Raw genomic sequence first — 18,146 nt, forward strand, 5'->3', positions numbered from 1 at the left:
GCTGCATCTCATAACGCACCCGTCTCCACGTGGGGTTGACCTTCAGGACATCCGGGTCTTCAACTACCAGGACGACACTTTTTCGTTTTTTTTCCTGTCCCATAGACTGCAAACAGCTGTGGATTAAAAACTAGCAGAAGATTTGAGTTATCGTCGTGAGGCGGAAACAAAGGAACAAGACCAACATATACTCGTGTTTCAAGGGCACATCAGTCAATCTGAAAGCAGAAAGAAAAGTAGCTGCGGTAGTAACACAACCTTTTTAAAAATGTACATACTGTTCTTTAGTATTATTCAAAGTACTGTAGTAATGTAGCTGCAAAAAGCTCTCAAAGAACATGAAGTCCGCCCTGAAGCAATGTGTCGGCTTATGAATGTTTTCTGCAGTTAGTGAACACCCACAATGCCTGGATAAAAATGCATGAACAAAAGTTGTCTTCCAATATAATATATTACATTTCTACTCATTCAGCAGTCGCACTGCACGTCTCAGAGGTGAGTCTGCTGTGTGGGTGTGTATGATAGGAGGAGGTGGAGCTGCTCGACTAGTTACATGGTCGACGCTCCTCCTGGTAACGTGTTGAAATGTCCTTGAGAAAAAAACCAAACTCTGATGAACAGGTCAATCCACGGCAGCTTCTCTGCATCTTAAGGCTCACCAAATAAAACACAGTCCATTCATTACAACAGCAGGTTGTTGATGAGTCAGGATCATCGGTATTAATCACCAAACCTCTGGCTGATTAACTTTTTTCACAAAGCTTTTTATTGACTCACTGTCTGCGTCTAATTCATCCACAGTGATGTTGTCTCAGATCTAACAGGGTCGTGTAAGCTTCATTTCTCAATTCAACCATTCATTCCTTTGAAATCAGATAATTCACCTGAGTGACCTTCTGATTTCGTTTTGTTTATCATGCTGTGAGAGGAAACTCTCTCCTCACTGCTGAATGTCCTGTTACACTTCGAATACGACAGCAATAGTTGCAGCTAAATGACCGAGATCTGCTGAAAATACAATTTCAGGACCATACTTCACATTCACAAGGCTCAGTTTGTCCATGAGAGCATTTTCTCAAAATATTTTTGGTTGTCCGGTCTTTTGTTTTTCAAGTTTATGGAGCAAACTTACAGTAAATGTGATTATTTAATGAAGAACCCTTTACATATCGCCTGATATAACAAGTAACTTCAATTTACTGCTTGTTTCTTTCCCTACGTGCATGTGAAGCGACAATAGATTTGGTTTCCTCAGTGAGAATTGACCTTTGTGGTATTTGTCTGGACTTTGACTCTGTGTGTGAAAGGCTGCAGGGGTTAAGTTGCATATAATCCTTAAGAGCAACTGTTTAACCAGGAGCATTATCTTAACAGCACTAATGTCCTACTTGTCAGATATATATGGTGCTTCAAGCAGATGACCACACATAGATAAACAGTTTAATGTGTTGTGTGACCTTCATCAGTGCGGCAGTGTTTCCCTCCTCTGCCTCCCTGGAAACCCACAGGATGGACGTGTTAGCTATCACAGATGAAGTGCTGCCACCCAGTGGACAATTCGTAGACTGCAACTGGAAGGACCTATCAGTTTGGAAGGAATGAGAATGAACACAAACATATGAAGATCAAGAATCACTATTAGGATGAGGACATTTTTTTTTTGTCTTGGTGCCTGTCACGTTTGTAGTTTGTTTTCATTCATGACCAAACAGGCTTAAAAGCAATAGAGGTTTTCTGACCCAACAAACAACACAACAGCAGCTCAAGGCGTTTTCATCTTTATCCTCTTCAGAAATCTACTGATATGCAGCAAATATCTTTGTCCAATTCTACTGCTTTGATGAGACAAATCACAACAACATGCAAAATGAAGTGTGTTTGTTCTCTGCAATATGTGAGTGGAGGAGTGTTAAGTGAGAGTGTGTGTGATGTGTCGTACGGAGACACACGTCTGAATGTGTATGTGCATGTTGAGTAATATGCTAAAACTGAACTGAATCTCTGGTATTTTTACTGTGAGGCTGCATGTCCCGAATGTTTTCAATTTCTCCTCCAAACTCTGACTTTACCCAAGTAGTTATTATCCCCATGTACTGTAATGGTTCTAATGAATGACTTTTTAAATAAGAATGTACAGGTTCTTAGTGAAACCACTGTACTGCATATCACTCACTTTGATTATGTCCATGTATGATTTATCAGAATTTGGGATTAAATGTATTTATTTGATCATAACAATCCGTGTGTTCATTTCTGTGTGATTTCCTCATGTGCATAGATAAATAGATCGAATCCTTAATACGTCCAAATGGTGGTGTCAACATAGGGTCTTCAAATAACATGCACAAAAAGATGAAATTAAAAGATTATACAAAAAATAGATACATAAATAAAGACATTTGTTGGATGTTGGATGTTCCCAAAAAGCTGCACAGTAAAAGGCAGGTTTGCCCATGGAAATAAATAATTGCTTCATGACTAACTGAACACTAAACACTAAATATATAATAGAATATAATATAATACAATATAATACAATAGAATACAATATAACCTATTCATGGTTTCCTAACAATTGGTTTAACAAAATATTAATAGAAATAATAACAATATTATTATTATTATTAGATTTTTAAGATTTGTCTGTTTCCCAGGATGCTCCTCTGTTAATGAATCAAAACAAAGATGGCGGCCTGCTGGTTACCTGGAAAACAGAGTCACAACTTGGAAAAAGAGTTAAAACATCTTTGTTATTATGAAGTGGACTAAATATGTGTAACCAGGTGGTAAGAAGAGAGTCTGGGGAACACGACAACAGCCTCAGAACAGCGGTAAGTTCTTTAAAACGACCTTTTTGTTTGTTGAAACACCAAAGAGAAACTCCAACTTAGTAAAAATATAGCTTAACCAGCTAGCTTGGTGAGGCTAGTTGGGGCTAGCTAGCTGAGCTAACTAGCTTGCTGGGGCTAATTGGGGCTAGCTAGCTTAGCTAACTAGCTTGCTGGGGCTAATTGGGGCAGACTTGGTGGAGTGATGTTAATATTTATAAATGTAATACTTGACAAAGCTGCTGTGATATTCAAATTATTCTTTTATTTAACAGAATGACTGAGAGTTTACAGCCACATTTACAAAGTGTACAGATATTTGACTTAACCTTAAAGATAAGATGAGATAAGATAATAATCCTTTATTAGTCCCACAATAGGGACATTTGAAATATGTAGCAGCGAGAGTCCAAAATAAGCATCAGTAAGTAATAATAAGTAACATACAATACTTAAGTGTACGGAAATAAAAAAAATATAGAAAAATATGAATGGAATAAAACCTAATGAAAGCATCGAGACCGAAACAGCTCCACCGACTGTCTCTTCTTCATCTGTAATATATTAATACATACTCCAATACCTCATGGGCTGTGGACATAGTTATTGCTTGGATCTTTCCTCAGTCCCATTTATTGACATTTAATAAGAGACAAAATCTACTTCAACTCCTGTCCCAAAGCTGCAGTACATTAATTTGGCCGCATGAGGGCTCTTTTCCACCAGAAACCCCCCCCCAGCAGCTGTGTTCAGCTGAGGACACAGGTGGACCCTGAGTCATCAGTCTGCTCCTAAAGATTAAATGGTGGAGGAAGCTGTTTTTATGACTGGACTTTCCAAACAGCGAGACATAGATTGGCTTAGAATATATCTTTCACGTTCTGGACCGTTGTGAGGTTTTAATACGAACCAACGTGTTTCAGTCCACATGAAGAGTTCTTTGTATTTAACCCGTCATAGATTTACGAGGCTGGCAGTTAGGCTTAATAAAAAAAATAAGTTAATTAGATATTTATGTATGTAAGTAATGCTGCGATGACAGATTTGTTATAGCTGTTAACGGAGGCCTCAGGCCAAAAAAGCCATCTCCTCCCCATGTTGCTGCCACACCTTGAGCCAGGTACTGGGAATGTGGGTCATTAACATGTCTTGGCAAATCCTTTAATCTGCTGCGAGTCCCTTGGGGCTCAGACACTAAAGCAATGCCTACCTGCCTGTGTGAGGGTGTGGGCCGCCTCGCATTCTGTGGCATGAACCTGCTTCATTTGACACAACGCCACGTCTCCTCCAATCAGTCGCTCACACTCCAAATACGGAGATTCACAACCTGTAATCAGTGCGGTTACAGATGACAAGTGTCCTCCCCCCCGAGGCAGATTGAAGGGCCTTGTACATGTGACACTGTTTTGTGTTCACGCATGTGTGGGTACTGTACTGTGCGCAGAGATTAGGTTTCATGGCTGTTCTTGTGTGACTTCTTTGTTCTCTGTGTCAGTCTGCTCGACAGGAAGTATAAATGGACAAAAGTCATAAACTTGCACCTGGTTCAAGGGATGGAGGGAGCAGGTTATATTAAAGCTAACCCAGAGCACATGATTATTTTTTTATGCGCGTAAAACAGGGAAACAATAAGACAGGCCAGGTTTTTATTTGTCTGCAACGTATTCATGTGTTTTTTAACTGCACTTCACACTCTTTCTCATAAACTCATAGAAATAACAAAAACACAAAAACATCAACATAAGCTTTGATTTTCATTTGTTGCCCAAAACAAGACAATGAAGCTATTTCAAAACGATTTTTCAGTATTTGTTTAATTTACTACTAAACTTTTAATCAGTAAATCAACAACGCAAAACAATAGGCACGTCAATCTTTTATGAAAATAATCATTGGTTGCAGCCGGCAACTAAAAACTTTATTATTCCCAAACCTGCCATATGCAAAGAAATAGATGATTTGAGAAAATGACCAGATTCCACAATGTCCCACATGTGTACACCACCTGAATAATGTGTTTTTATTCAGAATGAAAGATGTTTACTCTAATATTATTGTTTATCATGTGTCATTTTATTAGCAGAATTACTTTTCACATTAATATTGTGACACTTCAGTCAGTAAACTAACCGAGTGAAGGTGTGCGGGGGCCATACTGTGTTTTTATGTGCGTTGGAAAGCTGAATGTTGGGTTGGCTTTGGAAAGCGCTGGGACAGGTGACAGCGTCATGGTACATCGACAAAATGAACAGTTCCGTCCAATCAGGGCAAGACTCTAGCATTTGCATTTCCACTGAATCGGGGCCAGCGAAGAAAGAGCCCTCCATTGAAGGGAAACTTGTTTGACGTGTGAATGAGCGAATGCATCAGGCGTTTGCCGAAAAACACATTCATGCCTTCACAGCTTTTGGACAGAGGCCGGGTCTTTTGCTTAGATCCTGCTGGAAAACTCGAATGCACTTTTTTAGTCACTTTTTCCCCCTGTGTCGGCTGCTTGGCAGTCAGGCCCTCTTGGACCAGCAGCAGAGGGAGAACGGCTCATTGATCAAACGCTCTTCCACCTCTTGACCTTACTATACTGTAGGTCTTCACACTGCTCTGCTTAGGCCAAACAAATCCTCTGGAATGGTTTGTTGAAGTTGGTTCTCTTATTAGCCTGATGTACCGCAGACATTCATGCCAGATTTACACATCAAACTGAGCAGCACCAACTCAGTTGTCAATTTATTAGAAACCCCAAGTTTAAACTTTTGCAGTCTTATAGAATAATCCTTCCTTTCATGAAGGTTTCAGTGTTTGTTGAAATTGTGTTTGAGAAGTGTGTTGAGAAGTGCTCACGGTGAATCTAGCGGGGGTTTCCACTGCTGTGTTCACACATCCCCCCCGACTTTCTGCAGACTTTATACTAGGGGGCCAGGTGGAGAAAGTTGTCAGATAATCCGGAGGCTCTCACTCGGACATTTGCGTTCACACATGCACCTCCTCCAGAGAAAGTGTGGAGAATCTCTGGAGTTCAGTGCATGTCTGAAAGCAGCTTTATTCTGTTCACTTCCTTCTATGTATTGTGTAACAAAGTCTCAACAAAAACTGAACATAAACTCAATGATGTTAAGATTTAATATTGGACTATTAAAGTATTTCACATATGAACACAAAAGATGTTTTCACGCTGATTTACAGGAGGAATAAAGTTTTATCTGTGTGCAACTTAAAGTTTAGGAGAAAATAGGAGAAACCTGGTGTCCAGACATTAAACTCTTCAAATTAGGGAATAATTGCATGATTATAGATTGTGCATTTTTCAATGAGGGAGGAGTGGATGTGATTTTACTTTAAAATGCCCATAACCAAATACTTCAAGTTTTTTGTGGAAAAACCATATCAAACATATGTTGTTATTCCGAGTAGTAGTAAGTAAACACAGGTAAAATGTCTTGAGGGGTTCTATATTATTATTTTTAAATGCAGGTGTCTCATTCTGATCTTTATTTACTTGTTATTTCTTTTATTAATATCTCTGTGTATTTAATGCCTTGATTTGACAGTGACAGCTGAGAATAAGAGACCACAGAAGACCCCGTCCCTGCAGGATCCTCCGTCTGCTGGTAAGTCCTTAATGTGACACACCTACTGTATCGCACCATAACTTTTACAGCACAGGAAAACATGTCAGGCAGTGATTCAGTACCTGCAGATTTTCCTCTAACAAACCATCGAATAAGCCACTTTTTATGAGGCCCTCTGCATTTCTGGACTTACAGCTGATTCGTAGATTTTTTCCAAAGTCGGAGAGTCTTGCATCTTTCCCAGGTGTATTCTGCGAGGTAACTTTTAAAACACAGCTCCTCACCTCATGTGAAATGAGACACTTTGGGCCCTGGAGATGGGCCCTAGAGTGCTATGAGCAGATCCTGCATGAAAACAGTCCAGGTTAAGGAGTGTGGTCCTCACTCTTGTCTCTCAGCCCGCCAGTTATTGAAATTACGCTTCACATCCGGCAGGGCTCCCTGTGTAAAGACACAACAGGCAGGCGGCAGGTTGGTGCATATTTGATGTTGACAGTTTGAACCTGTGGCCAGCTGTAGCACCTTAGAAACCTGCCGTTTTGTCAACGGTCACAGCTTATCTCCTGCAAGGCTTTGCATAACAAGAAAGGAACGGCACTTTCCCACGCTGCTTTACATGTGTTTAATTGTAGACAAATCTTGTTTGACATAGAAGTGTGTCTAGGTGGAGCTATGACTGCTGCTGCTAATGTGGTGTAAATCTGCACAGTTAACTCCTGAAGATAAAGTGTTCTTACCAAACCCTTGATTGAGGTGTGACTGGATATGAAGGCAAATGGATTCAAGAGGAGTTAGACGGGATAGTGGAGGGATCTACAATGTTAACAACTTCAGAGCTGCAAAGCCTTAACACGTTGCAGGTTACACAATTGGCGCAATGAGTAAGTGGTGAAAAGTGCTTTCATAACCAGGGCAGCATTCAAGCGTAGATCTCTGCTTGAGGCCAATGGAGAAACTGCCAAGAAGAGGAAATGTTCCACAGCCCAGCCCCTTTTCTGTGCCACACTTTTCTATATTCAAACTCACATTGTTTGCACTGTAAATAATCAGTTCATGACATCCTGGATCTCAGGCACATGATGATACATGTTGTACTTTCTTTGCTTCAGTGGAAAGCAGCCAGCGCTGTACTTATGTTTACTTCACTTGAGTTTACAAGTAATACACATTAGAGAGTGGATACCGACCCAAGCTTCGGTCCTGCTGGGCCGGGTACCGACAAACTTTTTGGACTGATATTCAGTGAGGGCTGTGTATTGGCCTCGACCTCAAGATACGATACATACCACAATACGATATATCACAATATATCACAACACATTGCAATACAAAACAATATGACACATATTGCAATATATAGCAGTACTACAGTCAGTTGGCTTCGCTGCTTTATTTACACTGCAATCGGGGAAAACAAGCAATAAACATGCTTGTGAGGGACATGGAAACAAACTCAGTGCAGCAAACAATAACTGTGTTGGGTTCGGACACAAACACAGACTTAATCTAATATGCTTCCAATGTATTTTAATAGTATTCGGGGAAAACAAGCAATAACCATGCATGACAGGGAAACACAAACTCTGTGCAGCTGGCATTAACTGCATCAGGCTTGAGTTTGGTGAAAACACACACTGCAGTATGGCTACACCTTGAATGTTTTGTGGACCTACCACCTTGTCCTCCTGTCCCCCTCTTGTGTTTCTCTGTCCGAGCACTATTCTCGGGCAGAGCTCTTCTCTCCAGGTATACGGCAGAGTGTGATTTATGTTAACAGTTGTTGGCAGGAGAGAAAATAAGAGCAGTTATTAAAATTAATGTGCTGCTGCACCTCCTGTGGTCCAGTGGCACAGCTGCAGGAGGAGCTTGACTTGGGCTTTGGGCCCATTCAACATCCATTCGTCCTCTGCTTCAGAGGACTGCAGTGTGTGTACATGTGTGTCTTTAATATGCATGTGTCACCCCTGCTTAATCTCAAGGCCAGCCTCCATTCCATTTGGTCTTTTCAGATGCAAGCTCTTGGGCACTGATCAGAGTGTCTTATTTGTCCAACGTAGTCAATGCCAGCTTCTCTTTAGTCCAGCAGGCCTAAGGACCCCAGTCTGCTTTGTGTCTTAACATGGTCCACTAAGCTTCAAACAGACGCCACACTGTACTAGAGGCCAGGCCGGCCCTCGTTCCCTACTTTGAAGTGGGAATCCTTGCACTTAGCACATTCTAACGTCATCATAGTTTGGTTTTGATGGGATCCAAATGCAGAGGCTGGTTCTCTTTGGCTCCTTCTGAACTACACATTTTATTCCCACTGTTTCTCCCCATAAACATGACCTTAGTGTCTCATCTGACCACCAAGGCTGCAGGAAGAGGCTGGTGATGCTTCCTACCAAAGTCTCTTTATGTAGTTTGTACCATTTAATCCTCTGTGGAACAGGGTGTAAAGTAAACTTTTAACTTTTAACACAACTATTTGGGGTTGTGAGTTTAGACATTAAATCATTTGACAAAATAAACCTTATTAAAGTATTGACATATTCTTCCCAGCTGCAATGCATTGTGGGAGAATAGCTTACATCAGCTGTAGAGCTGAAGTAAGCTACTAAGTATAACTATTTTCATAATTTATAAAAAAAAAATTGTAATTTTAGTTTAAAGTAATTATTGTGTGTAGTATTGTTGTGTACTGAAAACAAATGGGTATCAGATTAAACGATAAAAGACAGAATTTCAGCTTTTATTTTCTGGTATTTACATGATTTGAACCCACCCACTCTACAAGTGAGCTAAAGTTTTAGACCAGAGACATGTGCTTCTTGTTGCCCAGAGACCATTAGATAGCTCAGGATTTCTACTCTGGAGAGAAAAGCAAGTCATTTCAAAACAGAGAAAATGTAAGATCGATCAGAGCCATTGCACAAACATCGGACAGACATTGAACAGGTCAGTCAAGGACAACGACAACTGTTGATAACACTGTGGCGAGAGAGCGGTGCCAGGACAGGCTGATCAATGCCCCGTACGCAGTTCTACTAAATGAGATTTAGTCATTTGAAAAACAAAAAAATAGATCATTAATTTGTGTTGTTCAGTGTTTATATTGTGGGAAACATTTTTTGTTCATTATGAAACAGTAGTAGGACTGAGTAGGCGGCCCTTCATATGTGGGGCCCGGACACATTTGTGTTCTGGAAAAATGTGGCCACATGTGTCACAGCGTCCTTACTAGTCACTGATCGGATCTCTAATGCGTCCTCGATGTCTCTTGGATGTGTTCACTACTTAGATCTGTCCACTTGTGTTTGGATCACTCAGGACAGATGTTCATACCAGAGATGAACATGGCTTATAACTACTGTATCTTCTCAACATCTCAACATGGTAACGAACCCGGAAAAGCTTTAAATACCCACCCTGGTCCTTTTGGATGCGATGTGATCCTACGTATAGCTTTTAGAAATATACCCCTGAGGGTTTTTATACATCTAAATATAAACAGCAGTTAAAGGAAGAAATTCGAACCCTTGTCACATATTTTGGTCTTAAATGCAAATGTAAAACAAACTCGGTCTTGTTATTCGAGGGAACCTTACAACCAAACCGTCGTCTCCGAGTTATGACTTAACTGTTTTTTAACGGTAACACTGTCCCATCACCTGTCTGTTTAGGCCAATGACAGCTGCAGGGGGGGAGGGGGGGGGGGGTGCAATCGCTAACGTATACGTCTGCTCAAACAAAATTTCATGACTCCAACAAGCAATGATAAAAATCTGACAGTGCTGCTCACTCCCCTACAAGCAGCGCTGCGGGGGCTTCCTGTTGCATAAGCCTCCCATCATCTGACCGTCATGTTTTCCGACTGTGGGAGAATGACTTGCCTGTAAAGGGAAGTGTTTGTGTTTTCCATGTGGAGCTTCCAAGCCGCCGGCAGTGGTGGTGGTGGTGGCCGAATCTGACACAGGCCTCTTGAGGAACTCCAGGATGCCATTAAGTTGAGTGACTGGCTGTGGGTGTGTGGGTGTGTGGGTGTGTGGGTGTGTGTGTGTGTGTGTGTCTGTGTGTGTCTGTGTGTGTCTATGTTTGCTCTTATTGGCTTCTTGCCTCGGCACCGACCACTCTGAGCAGCCGTGGCCTTTATTTTTCCTCAGGTGGGGTAACACCTAATGGGACTTTTCAAACTTCCAGCTGCGTTTCTTCAGCTGTGGAGACATTAGGTCAGAGGGAGATGGCAACTAAGTACAGTACTCCTACTGAGTGGGGGTGGAGGCAATACTCAGATCCCTTACTAAGCTGAAAGTAGGAAAACTACTATTTAAACATACTTTATTGTCAGAAGAATACCTGCAAAGTCCAAATATTCCTTTCAGTAAAATAAAAAAAGTATTAGGCTACATACTATTTGACTTGGTACGTTAACCTGGATATTTTCAACTTCTCCTGTTTTATATGTCTACTACTACTTATCTGACAGCTATAGCTAAATCAGGAGAGACTTACAGATTAACAATAAAGAATTAGAAAGAAATAGACTTTGATGCTTAAACCCACAGTGTGATACAGTCCTATGACTTAGGTGCTGTGCGGATATGAAGGAGACTTCCTCCAGGCGCAGAGACACTGGTGGTGATAAAGAATGGAGGATGAAGGTCGGAGGTCTCACTCAGTTGAGGTGGCACAGGGGTGGAGGTGGGTTATTCAGTGATCACAGTACTTAATATCAGGAGAGCGAGAGAGATTTTAAATAACTTTGACAGCTTTCAGGTGATTGGCTCGGGGAGAGCATGTCAGGTTGTGATTGGATGAGAAGATACAACGAGCTGGTGGAGTCTTGAGATAACGGGAAGTGTGAAACGTGAATTCTGAGTTATTTTTCATATTACTTTTCACATGACCAGCTTTTAAAACATCATGCAAATATTATCATATCAACTTGTAATCAATTAACTGCAGCAAAAGGCTAATGAAATGCTCATTTAGCATATTAGTAGACTTAATAATACTTCTGTCCTTTTACCTTCATTACTCTTTGTTTTGATTTTGGTGCTTTTACCCGAGTGCGTTGATGTGAGACCGACCTCTGAGTAGGAACATGTGAGTGTGTTTTATTTCTTTAGACTTTAAATCAACATCTTCAACAACCCCACTCCTGCCGTTTCAGCGAACACCTTTATCTCGGTGGGCGAGCGCTGCTGCTTTCAGCCGTTTCAACCGCTTCTTTGACTTTTTTTTTTCGCCTAGTGTGGAAACTTCAGTTTTATATGCAAACGTGCATTAGCCCCAACCTGATAGGGTCTGCGATGTGAACTGCCAAGGGGCTTGTAGCCGTGTGCATGTGAGCTGCTCTTCAGGTCCCACTTCTGTTTGTGCAGGTGTTCTGCAGAATGACGTCTGATTCTGAAACATGCCGGGCATTCATGGCCTTTGTTTTTTCAACCATTTGCTCTGTTCAGAAAAGCCCACATTTGAGAGTCAAGGAAAACAGTGTGATTTCCGGCCCGGGTCAATTCTGTGGTGTAGCCCCCCCGTCTACTCCTCCACCACCCAGACTCCCCTCGCCCCCTCATGCTGGTGGAGCTGAGAGCACAAGTCAGGCACAGTCAGTGTTTATTTATAGAGCTACTATGATGTGTGGACTGACAGCTGATATTTCCAAGGAGCAACGTTAAACTGTAATCTGCAGAGAGGCACCTGCGAGCTCCTGCCTGGGCCTTCCTCGTTTCTCACAATGAAGATGAGGAGGGGGAGGTTCTACTGTAGCTGGCTTCAGGCCAGTACTGAGCTGTCAGTCTAAATGTTCATCTCAGACAAAGACAACTTTGTTTGGAAGGCATCCTGTAACGCTGTGGGGTATAACGTGTTGTGTAATTACCTCCCTACAGGTATCAACCAGTACAACTGAAGAGCCTTTACAGTGTTTTTGAACTGTATAATAAAGAAATAACATTTTATCCACGGACGTTATGTTGGTGAGATTTCATTGTGGATATTATGCAATGAAAAGGTGACCAAAACCTCCCATTACCTGCAATAACATTGGGATTTCTCTGGGTTGGAACATTGTTGGAAACATTTTGGATAAAGTAAGTTCACAAAATATATAACATAGGTCTAGTTGTTACATATTATGTATTTTTGTCATAACAATAATAACAACTTTTATTTCTCAAAGTATTATTTAATGTGATTATATCCATGCTAAACTGTTTTATACGTCATTCATTAACACCACTGACTGAGCTTCCATTTGAAATTTAATTAATCACAATTACTTCCTAGCTTCATTGTTTAATAATGTATTATTACTTATAATTGAGGCGATATTACAAGTGTTGTGTGCCTGATAATATTAGATAGAAGGGTTAAAGTAAAATGTTAAAACAGCCACAACTTGAGGGTGAATCATACATGGTCGGGTGTGTCCCCCCCCCCCCCACCAAGTAAAGGGTTACTTAACAAAAAACTAATTTGGCAGCAACATAAACAGCAACTGTTTGGTTCACTCATGGCTGACGACGGTGCAGAGCTCAGTGTGGTTTGTGTCGAATGACTGTGCTCGTGGGAGCTCCGAACTTTATGAAGCAGTTAAGTTATTTTACATCATGTCTACTCTCCACAACAATCCTCCACCTCCCTACAAATCTCTCTTGTCATTATAAAAATAGTGCCCCGCTGCAGCTTTGCACGCCAACGTCTGGCGGTAGAATGGCCCCTCTGTGGACGCGAGGTTGGGTACGCCGTGTGTAAAAGTGTGGGTTTCATGCAATCGGAGAAGGGAGATGAGTGATTGCTTGCAGGTGACTGCAGCACTAGTGGCTTGATAGGACCTGGTTTGAGGGGGAAGTTTCCACCGTCAGGTGTAATTATGACAAACGGCCGGGGTCATAGCTCAGGTGTCTTCGCAATAGGGAGTGTTCAGGGTTAAGACAAATCTTATAATATGCACAGCTCTCTCACTCCCTTTACTGTAGATACATTATGTGTATTTAAAGTGGGAAACATGAACAAACAACAGTGCACAACTACTATGGAAATACATGGTAGAAATACAGTGTGCGAAAATGTTTAGAAACCATCAATCTGACGATCATAGCAGCTTTAATGGTGATTGGACAGGTGTGAAGAGGTGAAGGTTGTAAACAACCTCTCAGTGTTAGAATAACACACAAGCTGTGTCCCAATTCAGAGGTCCCCTCATTTGGGGGGGCAGGGTCTCTGTGAGCCTCGTAGACTGCGGCGGCTGAACCAATGAGATGGTCTGGTCTACGGAGAAGTTGATTGAAATTAAACTTGACACTTCAGCCGTTTTCAGACATAAAATCCAGAGAATTGTTGTAGATGTCTGAAAGCAGCGTTACATTTTTCCAGATACAGGTGCTGCCATCTTGTGCTGGTGACGTAATTTGGAGTCACACGCTCAACCAATTGCAAGTCGGTCTCACCAGTCAATCATGATGTTTCGTCCATTTGTTAAAAACAAATTTACCATAGAAACCGATGAACCTAAGACAGAAACCATTTTTCATCAATTACAACACTTTGACTTTTTAGCGTGGTCCATGTCCCGTCTGCTAACATGTACGGGGCGGGGTTTGACTAATACTGCAGTCAGCCACCAGGTGGCAATGGAGGAATTTCGGTTTCACTTTTGGGGAGCTGTCATGTTGTCCATCTTTATAATAAATAGTTATATTAAATATTAAGGATAACATTGTTAGAGTAAAACAATGCCACTCTTCACTGCTGCTGCTGCCAGTAAATCATCGACCGCCTAAACATAAGAAAACAAAACTTGCCTAGTGACACAAACCTCGGCTCATAGTTCACAGCAGACAGAAATAGCAGAGGCATGATCTGACCTGTTAGTTTTACCTCGTTTAAAAAAAAAACTATGTTCTTAATAGTCTTTAATCCTCATCTATCATCTTGGCAGGCCCTTCCCTCCGTTCAGCTCACTGATTGGCTGTGAGCCATGTGGCCAGACAGTACAACGGGTTCACAGCCATTGTGATGTAACAGTGGCAGCACTACCTGAGGGCTGCCTCTTTGTCTCTGCTGAGCTGCTCCTGACCTCTGTTAGTCAACACGTGTTACGTTAGTGACTGATATCATCTGTAAACACACACCCTCAAACCTTTCATTAGCACTCACAAGGCTCCTTTTATGTTTGCTCTGGCTGTTCTGACATGTCAATCACACAAGTCGGCAGGTATGTACACACAGACCAACAGCACACATAGACTTTGTCAAGTGACAGAGCTGGAAAATGGGTTGCACAAACTGGAACTGCAGGATTTCGTCTCTCAGCGGAGGCAGTTCTTTGAATGGCTGTCCAAGGGTTGGATGAGTAAGCAGGTCTGTCGCATTGTCTGTGAGTTCATCACTGACCTCATTCTTTAATTTCCCCTGGAAAACAACTTGGTCAGGCTCACATGGAGCCAAGATTACCAGGTCTAGACAATGACTGTGAGAGCAGCAGGGCCAAGTGGGAATGCTGATTGCAGGGAATCGGGTTCTCGTGTCAACCACAGATTTTTGATCGAAGGAAATTAAAAAAAAGATCAGTGGAACCTCAGTGCAAAAATAAACTTCCAGCGAAATTCAAAAGCAATGACTACGATCCCAAATTGATTAATCCTTCATGTTCTTCACTTTTTTTGGCTCCTAAATAAACATGTTGAGGAAATGACCGAATATGTTTTTTTTTAAAACTCATAACAGAGCAATATTATAGTTGTAACCCTTTAATGTAACACTATAAATCCATCTTCACTCAGCCCGGACAGGTCCCTTATTAGCTTCAAGATCGACAGTTTAACCTGGTATTACCTCCAACAAGGATGTTATGTTTTCGCCCCTGTCTGTTTGCTTGTTGGTTGGTTGGTTTGCTTGTCAGCGAGATTAGCAAAAACAAATAAAGAGATTTCCACGAACCTTGGTGTTAGGATAGGAAATAGGCCAAAAGGGATCCCAGTGTATTTTGTTAAAAAAAAAAGGGACGGATACAGGATCACTTTTTTTAAGATTGCGAGATAAAGCATTTTTTTAATATATTTAACCAATTTCCATGGTCATAAATCTTGGATGTAAGAAATCCAGCATTTTTAGACGACTGATATCTCTGAATCTTTGAGGGAGTACAATTTGGTGTAGCCTGATTTAAATTAAGGAGACTGTTGAGGTGTACATTCTACGAAACGTTGATTTATTCCTTTATGTTCATAATATTTAGGCCTTGGAGGACAATGTGTTGCAACTGTTGCAGGACTGGGCCAGATTGATACTACAAAGGTCACAGGGCCATCGGGTCAGGGGTTCATACTCCGCAGTGAGGGTGAGTGTAACCCTCACTTATCCAGCAGGTGCCACCGTGTGACCTTGTCTGGGGATATGGGATGTTGGGAATGTGAGTGCACGAGTACCGGTCCTCTGGGACGATGTGCGACAGAGCGGCTGTGATCTCGGCGGGCCGGGGGCTGCTGAGGGTGACAGACTGAGCCAAACCGGACCGCGGGTCACTTTCCCCCGGATGCCTGACACCTTTGATGTCTGGTCGTCGCGGCTTGCCGACAGTTGGTGCCTCTGCCCGTCGCACATTACACGGGCAGACCACCCGTGTCTGAAAATATGTCCCGCCAGGTTCAAGTTTTCTCAGGAATGTGGCCCATCTGAGCGTCCCGCAGCCCATCTGGACCCCCAGATTCCAGTGTTTAGTGTGCGGCGTGCTCCGAGTGTGTGGCCTCGTCATTGGGGACAATTGAGAGCCTCTGTAAGTTAATTCCAAAGTCTCGATATCTTCACAAGGAATTCACATGTGCTCGCTGATGAAGTCGATAAACACTTCAGAGATCAATTTACACTCGACCAAGAATTATTCGACTCGAGATCAACCTGCTCACTTGAAAGATAAGATCAAGGATTTCTTTTCTTCCGTTTCATATTTCACACACACACACACACGCACACACACACACACGCACACACACGCACACGCACACGCACACGCACACACACCCTCTCTCACAGCGAAGATCGGGTTAATGTTAGTTATAGATTAGTGGGCTAAAGGAACCTCCCTCTGCATTTTCCTGGTACTGAAGTTTGGAGTACTTTAACCCCACTTCATTGTTAATCATTTAGACCAAAGTCTTATTGCGCTGTTGTTTATTCAGACCAACGGCAAGCGATTGGCTTTGATAGGGAAAGCTTTTGATAATGTTTATAGGAGTTTGTCGGGGCAGATGTGAAATGTTGAGGGTCGTTAAAGACTCAGATAAAAAGGTAAAGTGCCCGTTTGAGGAGATAAGGCAGAGAAGGGGGAAGGAGGGAAGACGGCTGTGACACAACTAACCTGATTGTTTGGGTCTTGAGAGCGAAGCTGCACCTGTCTGTGTCAGTGTGGGGGTGTGTGTGTCACGTATACATGTGCTGGGGCGGGATGACAGTTTAGTGAGGTTGGTGAGTGGAAGGAAGGCCTCAGGATTGTGCATGGTCATGACCTTCATAGTGCTGTGTGTTCTCTGGGGAAAAGGTTCCTCCAGGAGCAGAAGGAAGCAGCAGGGCAAGGTATAAGAAAATCACAGACAATATGTATAAAGATGGATGTGGACTCCAATGCAGAAGTGCATGGAACTTGTATTCTCTTGAAAGACCAGTAGATGGTGACTCAGCTGGTTTGTTTCCACTGAAATGACCCACTTCTCACTTGATTTACAACATCAGTGAACATTTTCTTAAGGAATTTATGGTCTCAATCGCTCCTTTACCCACTCTGCAGATTTATTTAAGCACATTTTGGCTCGCAGCTCATCTAGGTTACCATGTTTTGGTCTCTCCACAGACACACTGGTTTGTTTACTTAAAAAGAAATGTTGAATATGTATAAAGTTTAATAAACCACTTATGTTACACATGTTAATGCAGTAATTACTCAAAGGCCATGGGAAGACTTGGAAGTAATCGGCAATTACAAACGTTAGTAAATTATTTATAATGATTTTAAACAGTTAATGAATTAATTGCAGAATTAAAACCAGAAAGTCAGAAACTAGGTCACTACAGCTATAAAGACAAGTGTCGTGCTAAAAGAAGAAAAAGCAGGAAATGTGAAATGTGAAATGTTTCTCGCTGACTTTGTTCTTTAGTTCCCACCAACTCATATCTGGAAACCCCTCCTGCCACACACAGCAATTGCACTTCGAGGAAGAACAGCAAATGATCCCATTATCTCACTCATATTAACTACGTGACACACTCAGCGCTTTATGAGTGTCTGATGATATGAGTCAGAGATTATTTACCCAGAAGGCTCGGGAAAGGTCTGTGATACTCTGAGCTTTGTGTCTGTCACTATTGTTTTGTTGTGGCTGTATGTTTGAGTCATAATGTGGGTCGTCTGGCGAAGGCTGTCATGTCATCTTACACGTCTTCCTCCTGACACACACATACACACATACACAAACACACTAGCAGTACATATATTAGTGCTATTAGTATCAATGCCCTGAGACAGTGTGCAGACAGTCAACTTAGAAGCGGCAGACATTGTTCAGCACCTGCAGCAGAACACTGCCTGTGTTCTGTGGCATCTCCTGGACGTAATTCCCCGGAACTTATTGAGCCATTAGTGGGTGTTGATTACAGAAAATAACTCTGCATACATTTCTTATTTTCAAGAAACTCAATCGGTGGGGAGTGTCATTTGAAGAACCAGTCAGATGATGAAATATAATCCAGGAAGTCCAGTTTCAAATGGAAGAGA

General features: G+C 41.9%; 1 long non-coding RNA gene across 1 annotated transcript; it reads left to right on the forward strand.

The window, feature by feature from the left end:
* The first annotated feature begins 53 nt into the window (after nt 1-53).
* LOC117756459 lies at nt 54-16,103 on the forward strand. Its single transcript, XR_004612811.1, has 3 exons — nt 54-888; nt 14,042-14,051; nt 16,093-16,103. It is a non-coding gene; the product is annotated as an uncharacterized LOC117756459 (long non-coding RNA).
* The last annotated feature ends 2,043 nt before the right edge of the window (nt 16,104-18,146 follow it).

This window comes from Hippoglossus hippoglossus, chromosome 22 (genome assembly GCF_009819705.1).
Source record: "Hippoglossus hippoglossus isolate fHipHip1 chromosome 22, fHipHip1.pri, whole genome shotgun sequence".
Taxonomy (NCBI): domain Eukaryota; kingdom Metazoa; phylum Chordata; class Actinopteri; order Pleuronectiformes; family Pleuronectidae; genus Hippoglossus; species Hippoglossus hippoglossus.